This window comes from Populus euphratica, unplaced genomic scaffold, assembly GCF_000495115.2.
Source record: "Populus euphratica unplaced genomic scaffold, PopEup_1.0 scaffold449.1, whole genome shotgun sequence".
NCBI lineage: Eukaryota > Viridiplantae > Streptophyta > Magnoliopsida > Malpighiales > Salicaceae > Populus > Populus euphratica.
The window spans coordinates 105,784-120,573 of record NW_011500329.1 but is presented as its reverse complement, the minus strand read 5'-3'; the positions used below and the strand labels follow the sequence as shown (position 1 = coordinate 120,573).

Below are 14,790 nucleotides of genomic sequence, written 5' to 3'. Positions count from 1 at the left end.
TAGAAACAATGCTTTGATGCTATAGAAATCCCATAATTATAACAACTTTATAATTTTCTTTGCAAAATATTTTTGTCATTTGGACTTTATTTTTACTTGAGATTAATAAATATAATATTATATGAATATTAAAGATAAATTAACATTCATTAATAATTAATATGTATTTACATGAATATAATAATGTCGCGTGTAACTAATTGATTGAGTATATGACATATTAAATTAATAATTTTTCACTTGCACTAAAGTTAAGCGTTCATGTATCTAATACCATATTGCTTTATATAGCATTAATGCTTCTGCCTGGATAATGACTTAGTAAAGGATCTTCTAGATTCTCTCTAGTAGGTACTCACTCTATTTTTATATCTTTCATTTTATTGATTTATCAAATAAAATGAAATTTCTAAGTACTTATTTGGATCATTGATGAGACCTTGGTTCCTGTTTTTATTGTTATCATAGTTCAGGGCAACTGGATCAACAATGCTAAGAACCAACCAAGTTCATTAATAAACTTTTTGATCCAACTAACCTCTTTGTTTCTTTAAACGTGGATATGCATTCTTATTTAGTTGTAGAATCAGTTGTTTTCTCTTGTTTAGAACTCTTCTAACTTAAAGCACTACCATTTAAAGTAAAATATATATTGATTGATGATATTTGTTATTTCTCTAATATTTCATTGAAAAAAAATTTAATCCAAACAATTTTGAACTTTTAGTTTATTTTCTCCATTTATGGATCTTATAGCCAAGGATAGGATACCATTTCCATTACATCTCTCTCAATTTATGTCTTAGAACATATATCTTTAGAGAGATGTGTTCCATGTAAAATAAATAAGAATTTAATCTTAGATTCTTCCATACTGAGCTATTTAGCATTTATTTTATATGCATGAATTGAGTAAAACATTTAGTTTGTAGCTTTAGATATAAGTCTCTATAATAGTGGTTTGACACAAATCATCTTCTTATTAAGATGAAAAGTCTAAATAGGTCGTTCTTCATTCCTTCTCTTATTGATTACAATCTGATCCCACCAAATTAATGCATACTTCATAAAATCAATGACCATCAATTTCACTTTTTTGTGTTTGGAATATCTATGGTAATAAAAAGTTCAATCTACCTTTTTCTCCCACTCTAAATAAGCCTTAAGATTATTTTTACCTTGAAAGTTATGAATTTTAGGTTTAATGAAGTCCAAGTCCTCGTCCATGTCTTCATAGTTCCTCATACCATGAAAATTCACATTCCTCCTAGCCCATTCAGTCTAGAATTGGTTTTTTGGGTAACAAATGCAAAATCATAGTCATTTTCACGCACATCTGCATTTCCATCAACAAACTCTTCAAAATAAGATCTGGTATTTTACACGGCTCTTCGAATCATATTTTCTTGATGATCAGCCCTACTGTTTTGTTGCTTTATCAAATTCACCTCATCTTTTAGATCTTTATATGTCTTAGATAAGAGCTCAAGTTATTGGCCCATGGCTTGTACATGGAAAGTGATGCCAATGTTTTATGTCATTGAGTTGTTGTTTTCAGACTTTCTTTGAATCTGTAAAATTTTGTTAGTAACAAAATATATCCTCACACCTCTCCTGCTTCATAAAAAAAAAAATAAAGATTTTTCACTCTAATAAGCTCACTACGCCTTTTACCTCACAACTTGCTTTCTTTTGGTTTTTTAGGAACTGAAATTAACAAATCAAAGTCAATAGCCTTTAAAACGCAATCGAATTATAATTTTCAAACTCAAGAAATAATAAATATACTAAAAATAAAGCAAAACAAAACTATGATTATGATTTTACGAGTAGCAATGCAAATTTGTATAAATTATGGACAAAACAAAGACATGAAATAAAAAGGAAGCAAAAATTAGTGAGGACAATTACTTGAATACTAAATAACCCAATTATAATAGAAACAAAAATATTTGGACAAAAAAAGTGAGAACAATTACTTGAATACTAAATAACCCAATTATAATAGAAACAAAAATATTTGGACAAAAACAAATAGTAAGGATCACGTTCTAGAACTTGACACGAATTTAACCTGTTACGTAATTTTTATGCACCAAAATTGAAACTTAGATCAAACGATATTGGAATAACCTCAAATTCAATATTTATTATGATGACACTAAAAAAATAACAAATCTCAGTTTATAGGTCATTATCTTATGTCTAGGTACTCAAATCCCTTGCATGATCAGTTTGTGGTAGAGTTGAACCTCGAATCAAAACCTCAAGTAAATAATATCAAAATAAGCCTAAATTTAATATATAATACAATCTCACCTCCATTAGAGACAATATTAAAAGGTGGTTTGCTTATGGTTCACTAAGAGTTATGTTTCTACAATAGAATTAAATGTCAAATTTAAACCTTAAGTGAAAAATATCAAAATAAGCCCAAATTTAATATATGGTGCAATCTTACCCCCAATAGATAGAATATAAAGTTTCAATTGGTTATGAGGTAGGTTGCTTAGGGTTCACTAGGAGTTGTGTTTCTACGACAGAATTGAATCTCAAATTAAAAACTCAAGCAAATGATATCAAAATAAGTCAAAATTTAATATATGGTGTAATATTACCCTTGTTAGACAAAATATGAAGTTTCATTTGGTTCCGAGGTGGTTTCTTTAGAATTCATTAAGAGTTGTATTTTTACGGTAGAATTGAATCAACCTTCAAATTTCATCTGATCTCTTTTTTTATGCTACTGATATGATTAGAAATAGTAACAAGATGAAATATAACTCGATTTTTTTTTTCTTAGATGTTGCAAACATAAAAAACAAGAAGATGAACAACGTAAAAACTAAAAAAACTTAAAAGGAATAATAAGAAAATGAGAAAAACAAAAAGATATGGCCTTGTTTTAGAGCCTAACTCTGATACACCAACTGATGCGAACCTCATGATTATATGGTCATACAAACCACTATGATCCTGAAAAACTTAAATAGGTCTAATAGGAGTGTGACATAATAGAAATCTGCCCCAATACACCAACATTATTGGAATAAAGTAAAATGATGTCATTAAGCCAGTTAATCTTTGATAATCAAATTTAGTTCATTGAAGAACTAAAGAATACAAGAATCACTCTCATACATTAAAACTATAAAATTCAAAAATATTATTCATCAATGGTTGCTGAAATTTAGGTTACATGAGTTTAAATAGTTCTTGAAAAATTAACCCTAATAGATCTATCATAGTGGACTGATTTGACCCATTTACAAAACTGGCCTAAAAACCTTAAACTAAAAAGCTCATAACCTGATCCAAACAAGTCTTGGATCCTAGTTGAAAATAAACTATTAATTAAATTCAAACAAACTTTGAGTTATAGCTAATAAAATAAAATAAAATGAAGCCCATAATATTAAAGTCATGTTCTACCGTGAGAAGAAAAGAAGAAAATAAAATATTATAAAACTGATCTAATATTTATTTATAACCTTTCATGCAGCCTATTAATCCTAAAAACTAAAAGAAAAGATAATCGCTCATGTTGTTTCCAAGTTATAGTAGGATTTTTTTTTTTGTTGTGCTTTCTCCTCACCTAACAAGAAAATAAACAAAATAATAAATTCTAATATTTAAGGAAATAATTAATGTTCCTATACATAATAGGAAGTCCAAAACTAATTAGAAATTCACAAAACATATGGAAACATCATAAACACAAGGTTGGCAAGAAATTTAAAAAATTGATAGCCTTGTTGCCAAAACCTCATGACCTAAATAAGGTTGGATTAGACCCTCTTACATACGGATAAGATGTAATAAGGCCTTCTCTTGATACTCCAATGGACCTTTCAAATCTAACTTGGTCAAAACCTTCAAAACTAATGTATATAATGCCTCTTCTAATGTCTTAGATCGAGTTATTGGCCTGTTTAGAACATGTAATGGTCATTGCTAGTGTTTATAGGCTGATCCAGATCAATTTTTTTACATTGCCTGTCATATTAGTTTTTCTCTTAAAGACCCACTTCGATCCATTAGGTTTTATCCCTTTAAGTGGATCAACCAAGTTTTAAAATTGATTAGTACATAAAATCCATAGTTTTAAGTCATTTATTAGAATAATATCATATATTACTTCTAAGTATTTGGTAGGCTCATCAATTATGAGCAACATGTCATTCACAGTTTTCATAAAATATCCTTATCTCATTCATGCATGACATGTCCTATCAAATTCATAGAGATTTTTTGTTTCTTAGGTTCAATCTAAACATTCAATGTTTTAGCCTAAAGAATATATTTTGTCTAGATGTGGTGTTCTTAAAAGTGTAGAGAATCTCGTTCTTTTTTAAATGATCCTTGAAATATTTGGTCAAATATTAACCACCTCGATTCAATTGAAGTTTTTTTAATATTTATTCCAATTTGTATTTCAATTTTATTACAATTTATATTGAACTGAGACATTTTAAATTCAAGTGTATACAAACCATTTGTATAATTATTGGATCCATAAAAACATTATTATTATTATTATTATAAAAGAACAACATTTGTTTTTAATAATAAATTTAAATCCATTTAATACTAAATAAAATAAAAATAATATCTTAAAACATTGGATCAAAATAACAATTATAAAGTTTTAAAATCATCCTATTAGAAAAAATAAAATAACTAGTTCCTATAATTAATATAGCAACCCTTGCTTGATTATTAAGTCGTAAGTTCATTTTGCTTTCAACTAATCTTCTACTTTTTTTTTAATTCTTGCATGCAATTGTAAATGTGAAAACTACATTTAGTATCCAATATCTTAGAACTACAGTGTAAAATAGTAAGATAGTTTTTAATTATAAACATACCTAAAATAAAAGCTTTATTAAGCTTTTTCGCTTTCATGGTTGCAAAGTATCCATTGCAATTCCTCCTTGAATGTCCTTCCTTACTATAATGATGACAAGTACCATTGTTTTTCTTAATGTCCCTACTAGCTTTGTTTGTTTTAGAGACAACACTCTTATTTTTCTTAGATATCCTAGAAGATTGAATTAGAAGAACTAAGCTTTTTTCCTTCTTAAAGGCTCTTTCAGTAGTCTTAAGTTAAATAATTTAGGAAATATACTATCCAGCTTGTTCATATGATTGTTCATAATAAATTATGAAAATTTTTGGTATAATGATTATAAAACCAAGTCAATCCTTAACTTATAGTTCATTACAAAACCCAATTGACTTAATTTCTCAATATAGCCAATCATTTTCAAAACATGGGTATTTACTAAAGACCCTCCTGCCATCTTGCAGCAGAACAATTTCTTAGATGTCTCATACCTTTCAATCCTATTGACCTCATTAAACAATTCTTTAAGATGCATAATTATATTGTGGGCATCTATATTCTCATGTTGCCTTTGAAGTTTAGTGACATACTAGCTAATATCACACATACAGCTTGTTTATCATCATTGTCATGACGCTGATATTTATTCTTAACTTCTTCTTTAACATCCTTGACAAAGGCATTTCGTAATTGGATTTTCAAGAATATACAACCTTTTTTTAGAAGATGCATCACTTCTAGTATTAGTCTCATAAGGTAAGGGTGATACACTGTACATAAGATAAAATATATTGTATTGTTTATTGATTGGTAATTTAAGTCATGTTTCTATATGTTAGTCTCATTTAGGATTCAAGACAGTTCTCTTTTCATGAGAAAGTCTTAACCTTATCAAGTTAAATTCTAATCGTTCTAAAGTTCTAATTATAGTATGACATTTATTTCTATATTTATTCTTTAATACCTAAGGCTATATTTTATAGTGTAATTTTATACCCCTAAATATTAAAGTCTATAGTTATATCCTAATACTTTGAATATTAATTTAAAAAATTAATTATTATGAGATTTTTGGTAATCATAAACTAATTATGATAACCATTTTGTATTTCTAAAATATAATAAAAATATGATTTTTGTTTTTAGAAAATATACATGGAAAACCTTTAGAATTTGGCCACATGCATGAAAACAAAAATTATTTGTTTTTATGTTTTTGAAATGAGGAAATGTTTTAATGTTTTCTGGATTTTTTGAAATTTTAGAGAAAATAGGGTATTTTTAATACCGGGTTTATATCTTATAGTATAAGTCTACAATTCAATATTAAATGAAATTCTTTAAAAAATATATATTTTTATGTTTTCTAAAATAAAGGATTTTTTTCTTTTTTTTTCCAAAATTGTTTTGCGAGCTAAAGACTAGAAAATCTTTCACCAATACTTGTTCAATGACAAATATTAAACCATTCTTTTCTCTATGATACTTGTTCAAATGTTTAAAGTGTTAGTTACACTTTTCAAAATATACTTTTTTAGTAGATTTACTTGGAATAACAATTAAATTCTATAAGAGGATTTTGCCAATTCACATTTAACTTCGTTTTTGAATAATTACGGGTAAAACAAGAGTGTTAAAATTGTTTTTGAAAAGGAGCATGTATAGATATTTTTCTTAGGAGTTCCACACCTGTTTTGGCCAAAGAAATAGTTATTTATAGTCTCAGAAATTAAACTAGTCATTAGAGATAATTTTCTGTCCGTTAGAGAATCGGTTAGATTATTTTAGAATTGATTAGACCTTTTTATAATTGATCACCCTATTTTAAAGAACCTAAGCAATTTCTAGAAAATTTCCAAAAACAAATTAGTTGTTTTGATAAACAGCTAGACTGTTTTAAAAAACGGCATGGCCATTTCCCAAAATAGATGGATCGTTTTGGCTCTTATATAACTAATGTCCTGTTTTTATGTTTTGATATTTTTTTGGTTTTATTTGATTCTTTTTGGTTTGTTTAGGTTGTTCTAAATAAGTCGAGTGTTATTTGACAGAATCATATTACAAAATCTTTATTAGTGAAGTTAATTAACATTATATGCACGAGTGTTTTGTTCTTGACTTTTGTGAGTCCATTCCTTTCTTGTTTGATAATTTATTATTTGAATTAAACTTGTCTAAGTAATTATAAGGGTATGTGCAACATATAATATACATATTCATATTTATATGACATGAACTGTGTTTTACTTAACAATTATATTGTCATATAATTATTAAATCGTTTAAGCATTATAGCATAATATTTAAAAGCTTAATAGCATATATCATGATTTATCAATATGGCATACTTATATGCATGAATATCTGTATATATTCATCAAAACTTATATCAAATCAATGTTTTACTATTAACATATACCATATTGCTTTAATATTCAATGTTTATGTTATCATCAAAACATAAATATATACATTCATTAAAATTATATAAAATCAATGTTTTATTATTGATATATAACATATTAATTAATTAATGACATCATGTTATTATCAAAACATAATTAAGTTAGTATTGGTTAATATATAATTCTCAATATAACATATTAATTAATTAATGACATCAATATTTAATGTTTATGTTATTATCAAAACATAATTAAGCATCGTAACCATAAGGTTAATATATAATTCTCAATCAATTTAATGTTAAAAAATAAAATTGAAATTTTTTATAATTTTTTATTATTATGAAATTTTACTGTATAGCTGGCTGCTAACTATTAATTTATTAGTAAGTTCTTATCATTATTATATAAAGAAATGATTTTTGAAAGAGCTGGTAATTCAGGGGGTAGCCTCCAATTGTACAGTTAAAAGCCATTTGGGCCTCCCATATAATTAAAGAAACAGCCTAAGAAGTGGAAAAATAACACTAATGAATCTTGGCCCACGTTCATGTGACCCAGCCTAAAATAGAGCAACGTTATATCAAGAGATGGCCCTGGTTTTTATTGTCAAACTTACTGTTTTGAGTGATTATAATTGTTTTCTTTTTAATTTTATATTGAAATATATTAAAATATTTTTTTTAAAAAAAATTATTTTTAAAATTAATACATTAAAATAATTCAAAATATAAAAAAATTAATTTTTTATAAAAAAATTTAATTTTTTTAAACCGTGTTCCCAAACATTATATAACCATACAATAGAGATTATAAAGTATGATGGTGCTTAATTTTTTATAAAAAAATTTAATTTTTTTAAACCGTGTTCCCAAACATTATATAACTAGAGATTATAAAGTATGATGGTGTAGTAAGTATTTTTATTGAAAAATATATTAAAATAATATTTTTTTATTTTTAAGATTAATCAATCAAAATAATTTAAAAATATTTAAAAAATTAATTTAAAATAAAGAAAAAAATATAAAATTTTAATACAAACAGTAAAGTGTGGCACTGACTAATGGCTACCCTAGCTCGTATATCAGTGGCGCGACACTGGACCACCTGATGTCGTGGAAGGTGCAAAAAAAGGTGCGAAGGGAAGAGTTAAACACAAGCTGTTATGTATCATACTCAAGTCTTAATTATTACACAGTTGGGTTTACATGAAAGTTATACGTGCTGCTGCTGCTGCGATGCGTGCTCTAAAAGCTGCTTTTAATACTCTCCTTGTCTCTTTGTGGTGTAAATGCTCGGTCAAACCACCTTCTTTCCAAGTAACCCTTGACCACTCGCTATCGCTATTAATCTGGTCATCATCATTTGCCCTCTGAGGCTGGGGTTTTTTATTTTCTTTCCACTTGCTGCGTGCTTTGCCAGTCTGCCTCTCCTCATTATAATATTTGCCCTGCATCGATCTGCATGAAGATGTAGATACTGTTTGTTTCTATATTTTATAAATATATTTAATGTGTTTATTTTAAATTAATATGTTTTTGATTTTTTATATTATTTTGATATGTTAATTTTAAAAATATTTTTTAAAAATAAAAAAATATTATTTTAATATATTTTTAAATAAAAAATATTTTACTGCAACAACACTCTCAATCATCCTGGCAGCCATCGTGTGTAAAGCCCATTTCCACCGTGAAAAGCCATAGCCACCCGACGCCTGTGTTTATTGGTGGCGAGGTTGTTGGTTCGGTGACCCTTTCCACAGTGGATAATGCGTGTGCTTGGAGGACAGTACAGAGCAGGTCTCTCTGCCTCCAAGGCCTTTGGTTCTTTAAATGAATTTGTATCATTGCTACTCGCTTATCCATGCGCGTGCTGAAGCTGTGATAATTAATTCACCATCCAATGACAGAATATTTTGAAATATTCAAACTACCTACACTCTCTTTTTCGTGGTATTAAATTATCTACAACCACTCCGTCAATTATTGAATAAAAAAAACATAAATAAATTGCCAACGTCATTCTACAAAGAGCTATTTAATTCCACGTAACCATGCTTACCATCCCAACACTATTACACTACTTTACTGCTACATAATTATTATTTTTTCTTAAAAAAAACTTTTAAGACAGTAAATATAAAAATCTTTATTTATTTATTTATTAAACAATTTACTTATCGATATAAGTAATTACAATTTATCAGTAAAGTTTTTAGGTGTAAGATAGTTTTATGTTCATTCATTTTGAGTTTAATTATATTTTATTATATAGTTTTTATCTATTAACATTTGATAACAATTTAATATTTTTTTCCTTAAAATTTAATATCTCTTAATTATAAAAATAAAAAAATCACATATTGATATAGTAAACATCAAATTTATAATAATCATAATCTAAAATGAATATTGAAATAATATTAGCCACTTAAAGAGTATTTTATTTTACAAAAAATATTTTCTGTATATATTTTAAAAGTAATACCATCTATAGTGATAATAATAATAATAATAATGATATTAATGATAGGTATTTATAGTCTTTATAATACTAATAATATTGATAATAATAATAATGATATTGTTGATTATAATGATAGTGATAATATTATAGATTTTTTTATATTATTTATATATATATATAATTTTTTTATATTTTTTATATGGAAAACAAGAAAAATCTTATAAAAAACAACAAAAAACATATAATATATGCTCTTCAAATTTAATACATATTTTTAAACTGAAAAATTGGTTTTCTATTTTTTATTTTTATTTTACTAACTAGTCTTTTTAGAAAAGTAAAGTATTATTTTGTTTTTAGATTTCTCCTTTAATAAAATCCGAACGAGATGCAATATTTCTTTTAACTTGCCATTTTGATGGTGACGCGTGGGATTGTTTTAGCAAGTCATACAAAGGCGCGTGAAGTGGACAATTCCATTTATTATCTTTGGAACTCTGGTCACGTGCAGCCTCGGATTCTTCCCTGTGTTTTTCACCTCGTCGTCGCCTTCGATCTCCCATGTGATCCGAGCACGAAAAAAGGCATCATTCGCTACAATAATATCAAGATTGCCATCTAAATTGTCTTTTAGGTAAAGAAAACGGCTAAGAATTGGGTGCCATTGCCGAAGAGAAGGGGCACCCCAAGCCACGGCGATGTTGATATTCCATCCACTGGTTTCTTGCCCTTGTACATTTGTGAACTGGCCACGTTCATGGAGACTCCATGGAACATGCCCTCTTCGATCATGTTTAGCTGTTGAAGTTGATGTATTGTTTCTGAGGTTGATGTTCTTTAATGATATGGCCCAAATCCTGTCCACTTTTATTCAAGAATCAATCATCTAGTTTGCGCAATTCTTGAGGCTTACATTACCATAAGATGGCTAGTAATTTTCTTGGTAAGAAGGGAACAAATTGCCGTGAATGTTGTGTCAATTGCCATTTCATCTTCTGCTATACGTTCCACGACTTGGCTCGAGCTCTCTGATCTTGTTTTTTCTTTTTACACAGCAGTAGAAGGCTTAACTCGTTAAGTAATCTTAGAGTTCTGTACAGAACGTAGAAGACACTAATACGTTCTCTTTGAAGACTATTGGAAAGCGAACACACGCATTTCTTTGCCTGCCTCTCTCCCACTTGTTAAAAGAAGATAAAAGAGGACTGGAAAGAAGATAGAGAGACACAGAACTTTTCCTTCTTCTTGCTTTCATGCATGCCAATCAAAACCTCCGTGTGTGGACATCCCTAGCTTTTCTTGACCAAAAGCATCGGCCTAGCTCCGTGTGTGGACATCCCTAGCTTTTCTTGGCCAAAAGCATCGGCCTAGCAACATGTGTCCTGAATACCCACGAGGAGGGGTAGGTTTGCCATGAAAAAATTCTTTTATATTGCATCATAGCTTTTAACAGATCTTTTTACTGGATGAATTTCTAGATATCGATTATCAAAAAATTATTTTATCTGAATTTTTTTTTAATATATATTTTTAAATAAAAATGTTTAAATTTAAAATTTATATTACTTTATATTTAATTTTTTATTCAGTAAATAAAAATGATGAGATTCGAACTTAAAACTATTTTATCATCAAAACTCTAATACCATATCAAGAAATCATCTCACCTAAAAATTTAAATTATTAAGTAAAATTTTAAAAAATAATTTATATTATTCTCTAATATAATTCATACATTCATTTATTTTCAACATAAAATTCAGATTAAATTTTATTTATTTATTTAATAAAAATTAAATATAAAATAATATTTATTTATGTAAATTTTAAGCTTTAACTTTTTTTATTTAAAATATATATTAAAAAGTAATATAAATTATATATTAAAGCAATTTAATTTTCAAATCCTTATTATTCACGCAACACACACGGGCAGACTCAGGTCATTTGCATATTGCTAAAGACAAAGGGCATAATATATATTATCATGTAAAATCTTCCGTTGTAGCAAACCCTCCTCCCTTTTCCCTCTCTCTCTATCTGTCGATCCACCTGCACCTATCTGTACTCTCGAGCAGCTCTCTGTGCAAACCACACATAATACAACCAAACAAAGACCACCATTATTTCGCATCCGATCAGAGTTTTCCCTCTCCATCCACAAAAACAATAAAAATATCTCCCTCCTCGCTTTCAAATCTTGCATTATCACCCTCCTCAATGATCAATTGCTAAACCAACAAGAAAAAGGAAACAAAAAAACATGGACACATTTGTAGACAGACCCCATCGAAGCAACAGCAACAATAGCAGTAGCACTAGTAACAGCAACACCAGTGAGCTCTTTATTTGTTTCACCTCACGCCTCTCTTCTTCCTCCATGAAGCTCTCTTCAAAATCTATTCTCAGCCCTGGCCGTCACAGAGATTCCTCACATATCTCTGTCTCTAACTCTCTCAGTAGAAGACTTAGAAGCAGTGGCAGCATGAAAGGTGGACAAGCTTCACCAATGTTCCCTACTAACGGAAAAAAACGTGGCTGCGCTTTTGAGAATCCAGAACCCTCTTCTCCAAAGGTTACTTGCATTGGTCAAGTGAGAGTTAAGACCAAGAAACAAGGGAAGAAACTGAGGACGAGATCGAAGAGAAGAGGGGAAATAAGTTTTAGGAGAGTAGACCAAAACAGCAATACTTTTGAAGGGAGCAACAATCATCATGATTTGATAAACAATCAGTTCTTGAATCAGCAGCAGCAGCAGCAGGAGGGTTTGTCACACAGGAATCAAAGATGGGTACATTTTCCTGTGACAATATGTGAAGCTTTAAGGGCTTTTGGGGCTGAGTTTAATTGCTTTTTACCTTGCCGCTCTTCATGTATGGCAAGTGAGAAAGAGAAAGAAGAGAATACCGCTGCAGCAGGATCTAATAATAACGGTAGTAGTTCTTGTGGGGCGGTGTTTGCAAGGTGGTTAGTGGCAGTGCAGGAGGGAGAAGGGAAAGGGAAGGAGATAGAGTTGGTGGTTGGAGAAGAAGTCGAAGAAGAAAGAGATGAGAGGAGGAGGAGTTATAAGAGACATGTTTTTGAAGATATTGAATTTAAAGAAGAAGGACATGCTTTTGAAGGAGGAAATGCGGGTTTGCAAGAAGAAGAGGCAAGGGTAAGTATTTGTATACCACCAAAGAATGCTTTGTTGTTGATGAGGTGTAGATCTGATCCTGTTAAAATGGCTGCTCTTGCTAATAAGTTCTGGGAGTCTCCTGCTCCACAAGATGAAGAAGACGAGGAAGAAGATAATGAAGAGGGTGAAAAGGATAGAAATATGGGAGCAGAAGTAGACAAGTTTATCAATATAGAAAATAAAAGTGAAGTTAAGGCAAGTCAAGAAGAGGAAATAAAAGTTGAGCAAGAAATTATAATTGAGCAGAAACAGGATTTGACTGTGTCTGGTAAGTCGGTTTTTTGTGAAACTATTGAAGAGCATTATCAGATTATTCAAGAAACTGAAGAAAGTTTGGTTATTTTGGAAGCTGGAGAAGATAGCCAAGAAACTGGAAACGCAGATGATAATATCGATGGTGTTCTACAAGAAGTTAATTTAGTGAAGCACGAAGAAGAGGAATCGGAAAATCCAGGGGTCATGAACTTGCAGCCAACATCCTCAACACAAGAAACTGTTAGTCTATGCAGTGACGAGTCTTCTTCACATGATCAAGAAATTGTAGATCCAGCGGCCTTGATGAATAACGAAAATGAATGCAAGATGGTTCAAGAAAATGACGAGGATAATCAAGAAGACAGAGTATTCCAAGCAGAACAAGAGCAAGTTGTGCAAGGGCTGAGTGATGACATCGAGGAGAATTCAGTGTCTGTACGGTTCGAACAAGAAACTTTACAAGTTGCTGTCCAAGACTTACAGGACCAAGAACCAGAGTCCCTTTCTGTAGCTGAATTACAAGTACAGGAGTCGGAGGAAGAGAAAGAGACCACCGAGAATAAGACCGAGCTAGCAGAGGAAGAACCCGAAGACCCGAAGACTCATGTAAATGGTCAAACGGGTGTCAAGTCAAGGGAAGGAGATAATAGTCAACCACTTTTACCAGATTGCTTGCTGTTAATGATGTGCGAGCCCAAGCTGTCAATGGAGGTATCCAAGGAAACCTGGGTTTGCAGTACAGACTTCATCAGATGGTTACCAGAGCATTCAAGGCCAGTCAGCAAAACCAACGGTAAAGATGAGCCCAAGAAAAGAGTTAGCATCGACATTAAGCCTGCGCAGGTGTATAATAATGGTAATAACAGCAATAGCTTGCAGCAGCCACGTAGGTCCTCTTGTTCATACCCGGCATAGCCACCGGCTCGTTGTGCCGGGACAGAGTCCATGTCCACAATGATAGAGCAGAAGCTGGTAGGAGCCAAGGCATATGAGCCGTTTGTTCTGACGCGCTGCAAGTCTGAGCCAATGAGATCAGCCTCTAAGCTTGCGCCAGATGCTTGTTTCTGGAAGAATAGAAAACTTGAGCCGCATCGACCAGCGGCGACGCTTGGGGTCGGAGCGGCTGGGGTTGGGTTTTGAAGCCCATGTTGATAATATAAAGTAATAATAAGTTACCTGCTTAGAAACGGGTGTGGTAAGGTTGTATTGGTAACTGTAGTTTTTGTAGTGTTTTCATACTGGTAGAGTAGTACTATTGGTGCTTTTTACTTTTTAACCTTTTTTTTTTTTACTGCTATGCATTCTTGTAAATCTTGCTTTGATAATTTGATGCAATTTTTTTCATTCTCAGCTCTCTAGTAAGACAAGGAAGATAGAGTGCACAACTTGAAGAATAATTTAATTAGGTTATGAATTTATTTTTCAATAATTATAAATTCAAGTCTCTTCAGAATTACTTGAGACTTATATAATTATTAATTAAAGATTTAATATTCATGAATTAAACGGGATAATGTTATGAATATCTATATTAATAATAATAATAATAATAAATAGATGACCATGATAGCACTTGAAATATTATTAAAGCAAGTGGTTATGATGTCAGGGATGATTTGGTGAAGGGTTGTTGC

The 14,790-nt window shown here is 30.1% G+C and overlaps 1 pseudogene; it reads left to right on the top strand.

Moving 5' to 3' along the window:
- Window positions 1–11,704: 11,704 nt before the first annotated feature.
- Window positions 11,705–14,500, top strand: LOC105113699 (histone acetyltransferase KAT6B-like; annotated as a pseudogene).
- Window positions 14,501–14,790: the final 290 nt, after the last annotated feature.